The 17158-nt window shown below is 43.0% G+C and overlaps 1 protein-coding gene and 1 long non-coding RNA gene across 2 annotated transcripts in view; one reads left to right on the top strand and one right to left on the bottom strand.

Annotated features, from left to right (window-relative positions):
• The window catches only part of GCLM (glutamate-cysteine ligase modifier subunit), a 47504-nt gene that overhangs the window by 21573 nt on the left and 8773 nt on the right, over window positions 1–17158 (bottom strand). The gene's annotated exons all lie outside the window — the stretch shown is intronic.
• LOC115300008 lies at window positions 1119–2508 on the top strand. Its single transcript, XR_003912458.1, has 2 exons — window positions 1119–1375; window positions 2203–2508. It is a non-coding gene; the product is annotated as an uncharacterized LOC115300008 (long non-coding RNA).

The raw sequence follows: 17158 nt of genomic DNA, 5'->3' as shown, positions 1-17158 counted from the left end.
GCCGGCAGCGCTCGAGGTTTCGCCTCCCAGCAGATGGGCGGTCGCGCTGGTGATTTGCTGCCACACAGCAAAAGCATCTACCAAGGCTTTGAAACACTAGTTGGTTTTAGTTCCCCAAAGCAAGTGTTAAGGCAAAGTCCTCCTTTCTTGCTCTCCTACCTTCTTTGTTCATTTTCTTTATTAAGGCCTTTCTCCCCAAACTGTGGGTGTTTTTTCATGTTCATTAAGGTCCCTTGATTTACCCTATTTGCTGGACAGTGTGTGAAGTCGAAGCGTAAAATTTAATTTTTGCCTTTGAGACGCTAAAATTCTAGTTCCAAAGACAAGACCTAATCATATAAAAGGGTAGCGTAGGACGGTTTCCAGATAAGTTCAGATTAAAGAGAACACTTCAACCGGTGAGATCAGGAAGATTTTATCAGCCATTCCCTGAGACATGGTTGTGATTCTTTTACACCTTTTAAATTTCATATGTAGCAGACTTGGTATGAACCTCAAAGTGAGCATTTATTGAGCTTTCCTCAAAAAACTTTTCCCTTCGTTAAGAGCAATTAGATATATTAAAAGACAAAATTCTACTATAAGAGAGAAATTCCAGTTGGTAAAAATTCAGGGGGAGGTGGAAAGAAACCCAGAGCAGGAAGGTCGAGATTGAGCCTGATTTTGAGTAAATACTTTTTGGCTGAATGAAAGTAAGAATTCATTGAAAAGAAGGGTTGTGCCAGAAGCAGGAGCAAGCCTGGAGTATTTTAATTAATGTAAACATTTGATTCTAAAAAAATTTTTTTTAAATTTTAATGTTTATTTATTTTTGAGATAGAGACAACATGAGTGGGAGAAGGAAAGAGAGCAAAGGAGACACAATGCAAAGCAGACTTCAAGCTCTGAGCTGTCAGCACAGAGCCCAATGCGGGGTCTGAACCCATTAACTGTGAGATCATGACCTGAGCTGAAGTCGGATGCTTAACTAACTGAGCCACGCAGGCACCCTCCCCCCTGCAATTTTATTATTTATATTTTGAGAGACAGAGCACAAGCAGGGTAGGGATAGAGAGAAAAGGAGACACAGAATCCGAAGCAGGCTCCGGGCTCCCAGGTGTCAGCACAGAGCCAGACACAGGGCTCGAACTCACGAACTGTGAGATCATGCCTTGAGCCACCCAGGTGCCCCTGTAGACATTTTATTCTTATGTTAATTTGCTGTGGCATCATTTCATGACTTATTGTATATTCTCTAATATCATGCAAATAGTTCTTGATTAAAACTTAGAGGTTATACCTCCTAAACTATCAGACCTGCTTTCTTTCTAGGAATTTACATAGCATATTGGTTACAGACGAAAACCTGTATGACTTGCAAACCTGACTTTACCAGGTACTGGCTATTTTAGTCTCTCTGTTTCACTTTCTCCAGTCCGGGCAGATGATAGTTTAAACCCTATGAAACTGCTGATTACTGACCACTTTTGACCTACAAAAATGGTTCCATGGTTCCACCTGACCTAGTATTTATTTACCACATCAAGCAGGTGTGAGGAATTAGAAACCTTACAAACTGTCCTTAGTATAGTAAATATTCCGTAAGTGAAAGCCCCTATTATTAATGCCTCAGACCTTTTCCCGGAGCTGTCACAGCACTGACATATTATTCAACACTATGAATTCATGTAATTATGTTTTGAAAATTTACATTATGTAAACTCATTTACTCTTCACAGCATGTCAGATAAAAACTTATTGAAAAGTCTCACTATTAAGAAGTATTGGGGCCCCATTCAAAACCCAGATTCCTTATCTTCAAACTCCTTACTCTTCCATGTTACAATTTTCTTTTGACACAAAACGTGCATTTATTGACATGATTTTAATTCTTGAGTGTGTACATGATATATATGCTTTTTATGGCTGCACAGCTTTAAAAAATCAATATAGTGTACTTATTGATACCCTTGTCATAGTACCTTGGCATTGAGAAAGGGAAACTTAATCTTCTAAATTTATTTGGTGACAAAAACCAAAAATGAAGTCAGAACTTTATCTTACACAGTTATTTTGAAGGAATCTTTTCTACAGAAGAGGAGTAATATTGCTGACATTTCCATCTTTGGAAATAGTGTAATTTTGGTTTTATGTGCTTTAAAATTCTTCCGTAAATGTTTATAAATACAAAAGTCGCTAACATCCACCATTCATTTTTTTCAGACCTTTCCGGGATCTGACACTACAGTCTGTGCTTTCCTTTGAGAGCCACTCTCCTCAACTGGCTTGTAATTACACTACACCCAACTTTCCTCAACATATTTGATCACAGGATCAAATTTAAAAAACCATAATGAGCAGTTGGAACCCCAGTGAGAGCTCATGAGCTGTGTTTAGATTAAAGCAAACAGCAAAAAATCTCATGGATGAATTAATTATTGCAGGAAGTGGTCACATTTTTATTCATAGTCTGTTTTTATATTATACAAGAATAAATAAAATGTGAGAATTAAAATTTATTTTCCCTTATTAAGGAATCACCTGGTGCATTTTATTCTTAATAAGGTCAAATGGATTTAAATGATAAAATCTTGGTTTAATATTATTTTATGCAGTTGATTTTAATTTTTTTTTAATTTTTAAAGTTTATTATTTATTTAGAGAATGCAAGCAGGGGAGTGGCAGAGAGCAAGGGAGAGAATCCCAAGCAGACTCCACACTGTCAGCGCAGAGCCCAACACAGGGCTCTATCTCACAAACATGAGACCATGACCTGAGCCAAAATAAGAGTCTACTTAACTGACTGAACCACCCAGGCACTGCACTCTCAATTTTAAATTTAATAGTACACTATTATATTATTTTCCATAACAGAAAATACAGTACATAGCTGTCTATCTTGTCCGTATTAAAAACAACCTAATACATCATAATATGAATATACTATGATTTATTTATTCCCTGTATTTAATGGCCAGGTAATTGCTTTCAGAATTTTGCTAGAATAAACATCGTGGCCATAAACATTCTTAGTACTTGCATCTTTGTACACGGGGGAACATTTTTCTCCCATAACTAAATGTAGTTTTAGGGTCTTAAAGGATGTGCACATTTCCTGCTTTTATAAAGCTACTGCTGAACCAGTTTATGCTCAGATTTAAGTGCGTAAGACTACCTATTTCCTCCCCCAATCACTATCACTAGTTCTTTTCTGTCACTTCAATTTTTGCCTATCTGATGGATAAGTGTATCTCATTATTCTTTGATTACTGGTAAGATGTTATTGTTTTATGATATACTGTGATCATACTCTATGTAGTTTTGCATGCCTTTAAAATTAATATTATAGCATAAGCATTTACCCCATGTTTTTGTACTTAATTATTTTCTAGTCTCTTTTGACCCACAGACCAGAACATTGCTAATTCTTGGCATTTTTTGGGGTGGGGACCTTAAAACATGTTTAATCAAGGCAGCTAAAACATATCAATTTAGTATATAACCCCCGGAGACAAACGAGCTTTTAGCAAGGGATAATTGAGACATTTTTTAAAAAATCCACAAGCCAAATTTCTTCTCTCTTGGTTCCTGTTTCTGCAGCAAACCCAATGGGGCCTGTTAGACAACATTCCATGAAAGCCTGGAGGCTGCTGTTCAGTTACTGAGGTGGGGGCTTGCCAGCGGAACAGCCCGGCTGCCTCACTGCTACAGGAGCCCCTGTACGTTATTTGATAATGTGCTCTGCGCTCAATCCCCAAATACCTCCTGGGTGCCCTCCTGTACAGCACAGCCTGGAAGCTAAGCCCTGTAATTCTCAGCGTCCCTTGCAGCCCTCCTTCTAGGTCCAAGTGAGTGACATCAATTCCGTTGTGCTAGTTTTGGATCTCAGAGGCAGAAGTGTGGCGGAGGGCATCTTCCTGCATTTTGCGACAGCCATGGTCTCATGCGCTATCCTCAGCGTCACGGGTGTCAGGAGGCAGTTTGGGCCACTCTCTCATCCCTGGAACAAAGTGAGAGCAATACTTTCTTTCTTCCTTCTTCTCTCTCTCTCTCTCTCTTTCTTTCTTTCTAACATTTATTTATTTTTGAGAGAGAGAGAGATCATGAGCAGGGGAGGGGCAGAGAGTCACACAGGGAGACACACAGGGACACACAGAATCGGAAACAGGCTCTAGGCTCTGAACTGTCAGCACAGAGCCCGACGCGGGGATGGAACCCATGAACTGTGAGATGATGACCAACTGAGCCACCCAGGCACCCCAAGAGCAATGCTTTCTCAAAATCAGCTGGTTCAATGGCAGCCTCCTGATTGCTCACTCTTCTTACTGTGACACAGGAGCAGGTCTCTTGGAAGGACACTCAGGTTAGCAGTGTCATTCTGAGAGTTATTCCTAGAGGCCCCACCCAGAACTTGTTTGTCCAACCTTCAATTTTGTAAGCATCTAACTCCCTGTACCAAATACCATGTGCTTAAAATAGAATCATTTCTGTTTCCTGGCTGATACCATTTCCATTCTTATAATCCCATTTGAAATGTACTAGTACATTGAAAATGCAAAACAACATTTTTTCTCATCTCTGATAAATATCATTCCTTAATTTTTAAGTGTTCATTGATGTAAGTTTACACATTTGGGCAAAGTGCTAACTTTGGTTTGCATTTGTGTACTCAAAAGTGTACCCATAAGTACGATACACATATTTTAACTTGGTTCTTCTATAAAAATTTGATGCCTGGGTGGCTTAGTCGGTTCTTGATCTCGGCTCAGGTCATGATCTCACGATTCGTGAGTTTGAGCCTCACACTGGGTGTCTGTGCTGATGGTGCATAGCCTGTTTGGGATTCTCTCTCTCTTTCTCTCTGTCTCTGTCTCTGCCTGTCCCCTGCCCCTGCTTGAGGGCATGAGTGTGTGGGCAGGCACACAGTTCTCTTCCTCTCTCTGTCTCTCAAAATAAATAAACATTAAAAACTATGATAGCAAAGTTCTAAGGAGATTAAAAATAAAGAAAAACTCATAATTCTGATATACATTTTGAGAATTATATTCATAGATGAATGATCGATGATAGCTAGCCAGAGAAGCATTATAGTAGAATTGTTAAGAGAGCAAGAATGTTGCATCAGACAACCTTAGTTCAAACCCTGGCTCCAACCTTTGGTAGCAGCATATGTTTGGGTAAGTTTTTTTAGTCTAAGCCTCAGTTTCCTCCTCCATAAAATGGGCTCACACAGCACTCAATTCAAATAATTGGTATGTAAATAAGATAATACACGTAACGTTATTAGTGTAATGCATGGAACACATAGCTTAATAAATGTTAGCTATCAGGAACACACACACACATATAGCATAATTTACTCAGAAAATACAAGACAATTAGGACAAGGATTCTAAAATTTTCTGGCTGGTTTCTTTCAGTTATTTCTATATATTATTTTATATGATCTATGGTATGTCGGCTGCCTTCCTCAAAGATTCATCCAAAATCCATGAGGGAATACTAGATGATGAAATTACCTTCACATGTATTCAAAACTTACTCATACTTGCTAATTCCATAAAAGTTGCATTGAAATCCCACTAGTAGTGTTGAGCCGCTTTTGGGCTTTCATCAAATTGCCGGTTGTAAGTTTGGGGGCCTTTGGACTCTAGGATCAAGTCTAAGCTCCCAAAACACAGCTGAATGTGGTAGCCTGGATTCTCCCCCCACCCCTGATGATGACCCCTTCCTAAAATGAACACAGATGGAGCCCGAATAAAACACTTACCATTAAGTGAAGAATTACCATTGAAAAACTGAAGGGGTTGGAGAAAACCCCGAGCTACAGGAGGAACTTGGAGTCTGGGGGGCAGGGGCAGGGCGTGGCCAGTAAGCAGCAGAGGGAACTCAGGCGGGTGCGTTGGAATCTCCTCTGTGACTTAAAGGAACTGGGTTGCATGCTGTTTCCCAGGGCTGGCCCATTTCCCGAAAGGAAGGATTTTTCTGAATAACTGGCAGCTGAGAAAGCAAAGGTTTATTGTCGATAGGGTTGAAATTCAGAGATAAAATAAGGAGCAGTATTACAGTATTTAGAGATATTAGAAATAGGTCCTTACTGGAAGATGCTGAGTGGAGATATTCATATTCACATCATGCTGTTTGGGATTGTCAGAGTCTCTGGGTGTCTCCTAGAATCACTACAATTTGAGAACCACCAGTCTTCCATATGTATTTTGACAACTGACCAGAGACCATTCAATTTGTTAAGGAATCCTAATAATTTTGCCAGCATTTTTCTTTAAAAATTTTTTATTTATAAAAAGAATGTAATTTCATTGTAGAACATTTGAACTATGCAGAAAAGTAGGAAGAAAAATTATACTCTTCAAAGGTATCTACTTTGTTTTTTAAAAATACATTATTTTTACATGACTAGTATTCATACTGTAAACAACTATCTTTATTTTTTAAAAAAACTTGGGGCACATGGGTGGCTCAGTCTGTTAATCGTCTGACTTCAGCTCAGGTCATGATCTCACGACTTGTGAGTTCAAGCCCCATGTGGGGTTCTGTGCTGACAGCTCAGAGCCTGGAGCCTGCTTCAGATTCTGTGTCTCCCTCTCTCTCTACACCTCCCCCCATCCCACTTCCTGCTCTGTCTCTCGAAAATAAACATTAATAAAAATTTTTAAATAAAAACATTTCCCTTTGTTATTAAATCTACTTATAAGTACATCATTAACATTTTTAAAACTTTTTTTGTTAACTTTTTAAAAGTTTATTTTCAGAGAGAGAGAGAGAGAAAGTGAGAGAAAGCATAAGCAAGGGAAGAGGCAGAGAGAATGGGAGAGGAGAGGGAGTATCCAAAGCAGGCTTCATGCTGTCAGTGCAGAGCCAGGAGCAGGGCTTGAACTCATGAACTGGTGAGATAATGACCTGAGCCAAAACCAAGTCAGATGCTCAACAGACTGAGCCACCCAGGCACCCCAGTCGTGTTTTATTTTCTTACTAACTTGTAAGAACTAAAGACGTGATGCTTTGCTAGTCATATGTTATATAAATTCCCATTTGGCATTTTCTTTTTAGTTTTGGTTACTGTGTTGATTTATGGAAGCTTTTCTTTTTTTGTTTTAACATTTATTTATTTTTGAGAGATAGACAAGAGTGTGAGAAGGGAAGGGGCAGAGAGAGAGGGAGACACAGAATCCGAAGGAGGCTCCAGGCTCCGAGCTGTCAGCCCAAAGCCCAACACGGGGCTCGAATTCACGAACTGCAAGAGCTGAAGTCGGCTGCTCAACTGACCGAGCCTCCCAGGTTCCCCAACTTTTGATTTCTTTATAAACAAATCTTTTCCTTCATGGCTTTAGCTTTTGGTGTTATGTTTAAAAAGGCCTTTCTACCACTAGGTAACATAAAACAATCTTCCTCTATTTTCTGCTAATACTTTTATTGCTCCAGTTTCTACACTAGATCTTTATTCCATTTGGAATTTTTTTGATACAGGATATGAAATAGGTATCATCTAATTTTTCTGCATACTTGGATTTTTTTCTCATCTTTCAATTCTATCTCTGTCTTCCTTCCAGTGGCACACTATCATGTTATTTTAATTCATTTATTTTAATCACGTAGTAGGAGTTCACTTGTATTGCTAACACTATATGCCATTTGAGGATGCATACATACATATTAAAAGGGGAGGGGCGCCTGGGTGGCTCAGTTGGTCAAGTGTTCGACTTCGGCTCAGGTCATGATCTCGAGGTTCTCAGGTCTCGGTCGCGGTCAGGCTCTGTGCTGACAGCTCAGATTCTGTGTGTGTGTGTGTGTCTCTCTCTCTGCCCCTTCCCTGCTCACTCTCTCTCTCAAAAATAAATAAACATTAAAAAAAATTTAAAAACCAAGTAGAAAGTAAAGTAGTCCCAAAATTCAGGCCAGTGGTCACGTCTGAGGGCAAGGGAAGGGTTGTGAGTTGAGAGGTGCACACAATGGGCTTCTGGAGTGGCGGCAACATTTTACTTTCTGACCTAGGCAAGGTTGCACCTTATAATAATCCAAGCCGCACCAATGTTTTTCTGTAAATATATGCCACACCAGACAGAACAAGCCAGTTTCTCTGGGGTGTGTCTGTATTCTCTAACTAACTTGTGATAAAAGTTGATAGAGTTTGGAATCGATTAGATAGCTGAGGGAAGGAGAAACATCCAACACACAATTTCAGCAATTCTAGTTATTACAAGTCTGTGGAGAGGGGAAAACAGCAGTGGCTCGTCCTTTAGAAGTTAGAGCCTTGTGCCGTGTGCACCATCAGATGACTCCTACACCCATGTCCTTGCTGGACACCTTCACTTGGAGCACCCACTGGCACCCTGAACTCTTGATAGCCAAACCTGGCTCCCCATCCTCCCCGCTAAACTGTTCTGTATCTCACTTGGTATACCACCTTCTAGAAGTTCTCTGGAACTGCCGAAGTCCGGGGAGCCCTCCTTTTCTCCTTTATGGCTTCCACTCCCTGTGCTGATTTTCTTTGTGAAAACCACCCCTTTTTTCCATCCCTGCTTTTGGTCCCCTCCTTTCAGCCCTTTGCAGGAGCTCCTCATGCTGTGGATCTCCACAATGCCACGTTGGTGATCTTTCTCAACTGCAAATGGGCATCTCTTGCCTCCATTTAAAACCTGGTTCTGGACTCCTGGAATGAGAAGCCCCTCCTCTCCTGTCTGGCTGCTGACAAACCCACCCCTGGAAGCACAGCATGGGTGTCCTTTCTCCTGGGCCATCTTTGCTGCTTCCGGTGGACTCATCCATTCACCCCTCCCTCTCCTGTGTGGCTGTCCTGCAGGTCCCCGCCTGCGCGGTCTCACACGCACTGTAGCTGCGTTCCTGATGTGTCTTCTGTACTAGCCCGGTGCGCTGGGGTGGTGGGAGGCTTACTTGCTTTTGTATTGCCGTTCCCAGCATGCTGCCCAGCACCTTATAGCAGATGCTCAGCTCAGGTCTGTTGATCTGAACGTGCAAAATAAATCAATGTGGGCTGGTAGGCCAGCAGAAAGATGGGATGTGCTATCTTCTCATTCAGGCATCCTGGAGCCCCCAAACAGCTAGGAGCCACTGCATACTTTTGCCCTGCCCCGCCCCCTATGCATTAAACAGGGCAATCCTTCTCTTCATGCTCCACGCTTCCCGTCAGCCACTGTCTCCATGTCAATGAGTGTATTTCACTTCCTGTCTGTGTAGTGCTGTGGAAGGGTCACTGAATTTGGAGCGATAGGAACTCACCTTGGCTCTGCTAGCAACTAGCTGTGTGACCTAGGACAAGTCAAATATTTTCTTCTGAGCTTCAGGCTTTTCTTCTGTAAAGTGACAGGTGCAGTGGGGTAGCCCACAGGGAGTGGTTTTAGCAGTGCTAAAGGTCGGGGGGCGACAGCTAGAATTGGGGCCTCAACTCTGCCTTTAGCCTGATCAGCTCTGTCCTAGTGTGTTTTACTCACATGTCTTGGTAATATTTAGTGCGAACAGAGGTTTCCCTCAGGCCAAACCTGTTAAAAAAATCCACAGATTAGATAAATTTTCAAATCCCTTTCCTTTGTTTGTTATCTCAGCAAACTACAAAATCCTCATTTGTTAATTAAAAAAAAGGTCTTGCTGTCCTTTTTAAAAGGCTTCTCATCTGCTGGGAAGTCTTCTCCTATGGTTTTTTTTTTTTTTTTTAATTAAAATTTAATCGTAAGTCCAGCTGGTTCTCTGAACTGACTTGACTTGTGCAATCCTGGCTTGTTTGTATTTTTATTGTCTTTCTAACCTATGCTCCCAGTTTGTGCTGAGATTTGCTAGCTGATTATAAAACAATTCTGCAGTGAGGTCGTCTTGGAGATTAGCTTGCTGCTGCAAGAGATCAGAGGCAGGCCCAAACCTGCTTTCTGTGAATTGAGTGGGAAGTGAAGCACTGGGCTTTAGCAAAATTTATTTTAACATCTGCCATCTAAAAAGCATTTGTTAAAAAAAACAATTAGGATACAAACTAAAATTCAGTGCATATGAGTATAAAGGAGAAAAAGGCATTTGCTGTGTAACTACCACATGCAAGGTGTGGTGCTGGGGACAGAGGTGGGGACTGAACAGCCAGACTCTGCTATGTTTTCTGTTACAGATCAGAAATCTTACAAGAAATGATCCAATTAACCCCGAATTATGAGGTCCATAAAGGTTTGTTTCCTATTGGAAATAAAAAGATCTTGTGAGCCATTTTGACCTTGTTGGTGTAACTTTCAAAGATAAACTTAGTTCAGACTTGGACTTTGTCATCTGAATCTGAATTCTGTGCTGTTTTTACATTAATGGTTAAGACACTTTACAAAGTCTATAATAACTGTTGTTTGGTGACGGACTTATTGTCACTTAATTCTTTAAATGAAGCAAACTTGCCAAAGAAAGCACAGACTTTTGCCTCTGTGCTTTTGCACCTGCTGTTCCTCATTCTGGACCCCTCCTGTCCTCACATCCCTCCCTTTGGTTATCTGATTCTTTAAGTGTCTGTTGAAAGTATGACATCTTTTGGGAAGCCCTCCTGTCTGGGGTACACACCCCTCTTGTGTCCTCCTAAAACATCTTGTATAACTCTGGCAGTAGAGAGCACTTTTATTTTATCAGTTTCATGATCATGACAGTCGGTAGCATTAACTTATACATAGGATTTACTGGCTACTAATCATAAACACAGTAAATTCACTCAAACATGAATTCACTTGGGGCACCTGGGTGGCTCAGTTGGTGAGCGTCCAACTTTGGCTCAGGTCATGATCTCACGGTTTGTGAGTTCGAGCCCTGAGTCAGGCTCTGTGCTGACAGCTAGCTCAGAGCTTGGAGCCTGCTTCAAAGTGTTTCCCTCTCTCTCTCTGCCCCTCCCACGCTTGTGCTCTGTCTGTCTGTCTCTCTCAGTAATACATAAACATTAAAAATCTAAAAAAAACATGAATTCACTTAATCCTCTCATTGCTCTGAGGTAGTACTGTTACCATCATTGTATACATGGGGAAACGAAGACACACAGAGACTAAGTGACATTCCCAGAGTCACACAGTTAGCAGGTGGGAGAGCTGAGATGCTGATCCAGGCAGAGTCTATACTCTCAAGTATGATAAGTCTGGGATGCCAGGACAGTCTTGCTCACAGCTGTGTTCCAGGGCCCCACAACTTCCTTGCACTTAGAAGGCAGTAAGGCATACTTATTGGAGGAGTGGATGAAGCATGACACTCACTTCCAGGAACTTCCCTACCCAATGGTGGTTTGGTCACAGATCTGTGAGGTCAGAGGCAGAGACTTACCTAGGGCTGAGGGCCTGAGGAGGAGGGAGAGGCTCGTGCTATCTGGGAGCTGGGGGCTGACTGTGTGCACTCAACATCCCCCCACGAGGGACTGGGGGCTCAGCCGGACAGCAACAGTCCTCTCAGGTTGTGTCAGGACATCTGGAAGGCATCTTGTTCTGAATCTTGAACTAGTCACCCAGATGACCTCAATTTAAGAGAACTATTAGGTGTTTGATTTGCAGAAGTCTATTAAAAACAAAAGCAAAATTTTCTCTCAATGCCAAAGAGTGAAGAAATTAAACTTTCAGAACCATCTGGACAGTAGTTTCCAAAGAGCAAAGAAAGAACAACATTTTTTTAAAAAAAGGATTTTGAGTCCAAAGAAAAGTCTGATCTTGGTCTTGTCCCTGCTTCTTGTACATGTAGGACTCCTTCCCAGCACATGGGGTCCTTGTCTCTTCCCCTTCTCCAGGGATCCTGCAAATCCTTCCTCTTTTCCAAGCTTTCCCAAATAACTCCACTGCTCACTAATTTTTGGAAATACTACATTTGCAATTTGAAGTTAAATGGTAAAGGCAGTTTTATATGATATCCTCCCACATCAGGTTTTGGGGTTTAAGATTATTTCTGCCAATATCTTGAGCATGCCACTCAACCCCTCTGAGCTGTCATACTAATAACAGTTTCACAGTATGGGGTTATGAGGATTAACTGAGGAGGTATACGGAAAGTGTCTGGCACACTGCCAGGCATACATCATGCCCTCATGGGCCAATTTTGTTCATCGAGACCCCAGAAGCCTCTCTTTGCCTCTGGATCCTTTCTGGTCCTGGTGGTGTCCCAGAAGGGACCCTGGGTTTGGAGGTGGTCTTGTCATCCACCCCAGATAGCAGACACAGACACAGACACAGGGAAGTTGGGTAGGGACTGAAGCTACTAATCTAGTGTCTATGTCCCTTGGAATGAGGAGGATTCCTTCTGGGCTGCAAAATAGAATGTTCTAGGGCAGCTTAATTACTGATTTATTTATTAACCAAGTCAAGGAGAGTTTGGCTGAGGACCCTAATCTACATGGGGCATGCCTTTATTTGCCCTACTGCCTGCCCCATCTTGATCCTTTGGTTTTATTTACATATAAGAGACGGAGGCCAACTCAAACAAAACCAAACAACGAAAAAAAGTTTACTGGCCCAGAGCTGGCAGAGACATCTGAAGACCCACCTCTTTGTCCAGGGGCCACTCATTATCATATATCCCCAAGGTGTTCCTAACCTCCTGGTTCTTACTCCCTCACAAAGCAGGCTGCAGGGACTTTTCATGATATTAAAAAGTATTCTGAAGGTTTCCCTATAAACCAAGAGCTCACTGGGGCAGGGGCATCACAGACTCACAGTCAGCAACTTGGAATTGGGCCGCCTGATCTCAGGGCTGTGCTGCTGGGGCAGAAAGAAACAGCAGATCTGAGCTGTGGGGATCCCCTGGGTTTGGGTCCACTCCTGTGGTCAGGAGCAGGCCAGCCTTTGCCTGGAGACTTTAATTTTCACAATTCTGAGTTCCCCATTGTTTAGTCAAAAGTAGCTGAACTATGGGGCGGTGAGTGAGGTGGCATGACAAGACCTGAATTCTGGGCTGTGGGATGAGGATTTGGTCCTGCCCACGATTAATGGGGAAATTCTTTTAAAAACATAAGCCCCATTGCTCTGTGCCAGACATTTCCAGGCTGTTAATAGTTGCTAGCATTTGCTAGGCACTTAGCACAAGGAAGGCCCCGCTCTGGATGTTTGACAGTGTCTCATTTAATCCTCGTAACAGCCTGTCAAGGGAGGCCTCAGCGTGAGCATTAGGTCCCCACTCTTCAGATTTAAAACAGATGCAGAGAGATTGGTAACTGGTCCAAAGTGAAGTAATTAGAAGGGGACAGAATTGGGACCTGACTCATGTGTGATCAATATCCAAACTAGTGTGCATTTGGTAGAATTCAGGAAAAAGATCAGCAGATTCTCTCCTTTCCCCCCAGATCAGTGAAATCAGTAGGAATCAATGTGCTCCCCTCTTTTCCTTATAATGTGGTCAGCAGCCTCCCCACCCTAGTGGCTGGAAAGGGGGCATGTTTTTCCCTCTAGCGTTGTCTCAGGGAGGGATGCTCAGGCAGGTGACAGAGCCCAGCACTGTGGTCTGGGTAGAAATAAGGTCTGCGCACAACCTGTGCTGTGGGGAACGCGGTATGAAGAGGCAGGTGTTCTTCTGTCCTTCCTCTTCAAGGAAAGGTACAGTCCAGTCTAGATTTGTTTGTTTGTCAAAAGCACCAACTGCAAGCCCTTGGTGGGAATTTTGCCCTGTGACCCAGACTGTAAATGTCTGCGGTAGGGGGGGGTTTGTTTTAGGGAGGAGAATTTGAGTTGGGTTTTATCCAGGGCTGAGGTCAAGGTTGAGTGGAGCCCAATTGATGTGCTTTTCAGATTCCTCAGCTTCTCTCCTGCCGCTCCTCCCAGGATTTTAGCGAGGACCTGACCCAGCCCTTTACTTCACAGGCCTGGGCCAGAGAGGCCAGAGGGGTGAATGGATTTGCCCAAAGTCACGGTGCTCTGGGGTGGAGTCAGAGCCGGAACTCTAGTCCCGTGGTATGCTTTTCTCTGCCCTGCCTGGCCCTTTGTTCCAGTAAGTTGACATAGTGAGAACTTTGTGCGGAAAGTCTGCATGCCATTCCCTCTGTTGGCATGTAACTCTCTTTCTGTGTTGAAGTTTCTCTTCCAGGAAGAGACACTTGAGTAAGGCCAGTTAACTGTTGGAGTTTGGCCACCGTCTTTCCCTCAGGAACTCTGAGGAACTCACGGTGAGCCAGCAAGAGCACAGTGGCGCCTGACCTGAAGGTGCCTGAAGGGTTAGGCCGGGCCAGCCGGTTACTCATTCAGCAAGTGTTTATGGAGCTTCGGGCTCAGAACTGGATGTTACTGTGGTGATACTACACTCGTGCCAGGACGGCAGCTGCCAGGCGGGTGGGAGCCCTGGACATGTGATGAGGCGACCATTCTACAGAGTGCTAATGTTTCAGAGAGGACCCAGGCTGTTCCGGGAGCACGGCTGGCGGCATCTCACTCAGTGGAGGGGTCCCCAGGGGGACAGTGCAGCTGGGAATAGAAGAAGGAGTGAAGGGGCAGGCGAGGGCATCCAGGTTAGAGAGGTGACAGTCTGGGGACAGCCCTTAGTTTATTGCCTGGAGCAAGAGCTGGAAGAGGGGAGAGAGAGGTAGAGAGGAAGTCAGGGGCCAGGCCTTGGGAATCTTGATGAAAACATTGGACATTTTCCTGAGAGCAGCAGCGTGTTAGACCACGATTCCATCTCTCACTTGCAGCCTAAGCAGGTGTGAAAGAGAAACCCTTCAAGCCCACAAAAGGAGGTATTTTTTAAAAAATCTGGGGGTAGAATAAGTCTGGGCCTCTATGCCAAGGATAATAACTAACTGGCACTCCATGCTGGCCACCAAACCAGCTTTTGCCCTTGGATGTGGTTCAGTTCCAGACCTGGGGCAGGGTAAGCTCCCGCAGATCTCACCCTCAGTGCTTCCTTCCCTGCCACAGGCTGCAGTGGACACTTGACGATGTGACTGTGGGTTTGTGCCGTCTGTCACCAGCACACTTTCAATCCGCGAAAGCCGAATGCCACATCTGGTGCATTTTTTGTTTGTTTGTTTGTTTTTCTAAATGGGACTGTCTTCTTGTCTATTACTGTTATGAAAGTAATGTACTTTGCTTAAAAAAAAAGCTCCTTTAAAAAAATTTAATCATCACGGAAATGTATACAATCAAAAGTGGAATTTCTTGCCTCCTTTTATAATCCCATTTTCCTAAGAAAACTATTATCCTGTCAGATAAAAGGAACACATATACATGTATGCCCATTTTCTGTTGCAGGATCCCATATAAAAACAGGCTCTCTGGCCTCTTAAAACATCCCCCCAGTTCTTTCTGGAAGTTCCCAGAAGGGTGTCTGACCTGTGTCCATAAACCTGTTGGTTGTCCCTCCACATAGCAACTTCTCTGTCTCCTGTCCCATGCTTCTTGTGTATCGACTGCTCACAGAAACTTGAAAAAAAAATCACAGAAGCCTGAAAAAAATCACAGAAGCTGAACACCAAAGTCCATGTCATGGGTGTCATGTCTCCAGAGATGCCAGTCCTTGGCTGGCAGAGTTGGGATGCTGAGTTTCAGGCAGATATGGGGAAAAGGCCATCTGTTCACCATGTGCTGACCACCCTTGGTCATCCGTGGTCCAAGGCTGCTCTGCTTAGATCCTGAGGCTCGACACATCTCTCCTGAATGGTCCCATCAGTTTCTGCTGCTAGAAGCCTAAAATTCAGTCTGAGAATCAAGTGGAAGGGGAGATGCTCTTCTTATTTTAGTCTCTTCCCCCCTATTTTTTTGGCCCTGCCCACCCTCACAAAGAAAAGTCTCTTCCTTCTTGTCCTTTGTCTTCAAAGGGTTTATATTAATTTGTAGAAGCTCTTTATATATTATCAGTATTGTGTATTATTTACCTCTACATATTATCACTTTAATCTAAATGGAAAATATTTGTGTCAGTTTATCTTTAACATTGTTGGTCTTGTCCTTTGTCCTTAAGAAGTTTCAAAATTTATTTAGTCTAATCTACGTAATTTTTCTTTTATTGTCTCTGCGTTAAGGACTCTTCCACTGTAAGATTACAATAGTATTCTTTTCGAGTAAAGTAGGAGTTGTATGTTTAAGTTAAACACTTTCACCCATCTGGAATTTGTTTTTGTGAATGTTTTGTGGTAAGTGGAATTTTCTTTAAAATTCCCCAAGGAGATGGGCGTAGAAGCTAAAAGTTAAGAGAAGAGATAGACCAAGAGACTCAGCTGCCTCTTGGATGCCCTGCGTGGGAGAAGCTTGTTTGCTGAAAACATAGAGGACTGTGCTCTTGGCCAGTCTGTAGTACCATCTGCTTCCTGCTGAGAATAACTCTCAAACTTGGTGTCTTTATAGCAAGTCTTTTCTGGGTGACGTTAGTCCAAGCTTCAGAAGCTTGGATGAGTTCAGAGCTGCATTTTGTTGCATGTGAAGTAAGCTGAAGAACTGCTGTAGATAAACTGAGGATTGAGTCTCAGAGGAGGCCAGGGCTCTCTTGTCCACAATTTCCAGCCCTACCCTGGTGGGGTGGGCAAGTAACCACAAGTTCTGAGCTGTTCTGAGACCCCAAGATCCTTGATGACTCTTGGCTAACTTCATCAATGATAGTAACTCTCTGTACCTGGCACTTTTGGGGACCTCAAAAATATTCATTTGTTGGATCACAGAATCATTAGGAAGAAAGTATGGATGTGAAAGAAGATGATAGCTAAAACAGGAGAATTTTTTAAAATTTATTTTTACTTTTATTTTTTTAATGTTTTTTATTTATTTTTGAGAGACAGAGAGAGGCAGCACGAGCAGGGGAGGGTCAGAGAGAGAGGGCACAGAATCTGAAGCAGGCTCCAGGCTCTAAGTTGTCAGCACAGAGCCCAATGTGGGGCTCAAACCCATGAACTGTGAGATCATGACCTAAGCCAAAGCTGGACGCTTAACCAACTGAGCCACCCAGGCGCCCCTAACACAGGAGAACTTTTTTCATGGAAGTTTGGTGCAGGGGAGATGACATGCCTCCATCATATATTCAGCAAATATTGAGTGCCTACCATGTGCCAGACACTTTTCTAGGATCATAAGTATGTCATTTTCTATCAAACACCAATTCTCCAATACCAGCTGGGTGTCCAGCAATTCAACTCAATCCTGACACTAACTGTTGGAAGTAAGCACAGACCCCACAGGTTACGGTGCAGTCCCAAGAGACTGCCCCACTTTAGATGCCAACTACAAATGAAGTCCCCAGGCTACCA

The sequence above is a fragment of the Suricata suricatta genome, chromosome 8 (genome assembly GCF_006229205.1).
Source record: "Suricata suricatta isolate VVHF042 chromosome 8, meerkat_22Aug2017_6uvM2_HiC, whole genome shotgun sequence".
In the NCBI taxonomy this organism is placed as follows: Eukaryota; Metazoa; Chordata; class Mammalia; order Carnivora; family Herpestidae; genus Suricata; species Suricata suricatta.
This window is presented reverse-complemented; position numbering and strand designations above follow the sequence as displayed.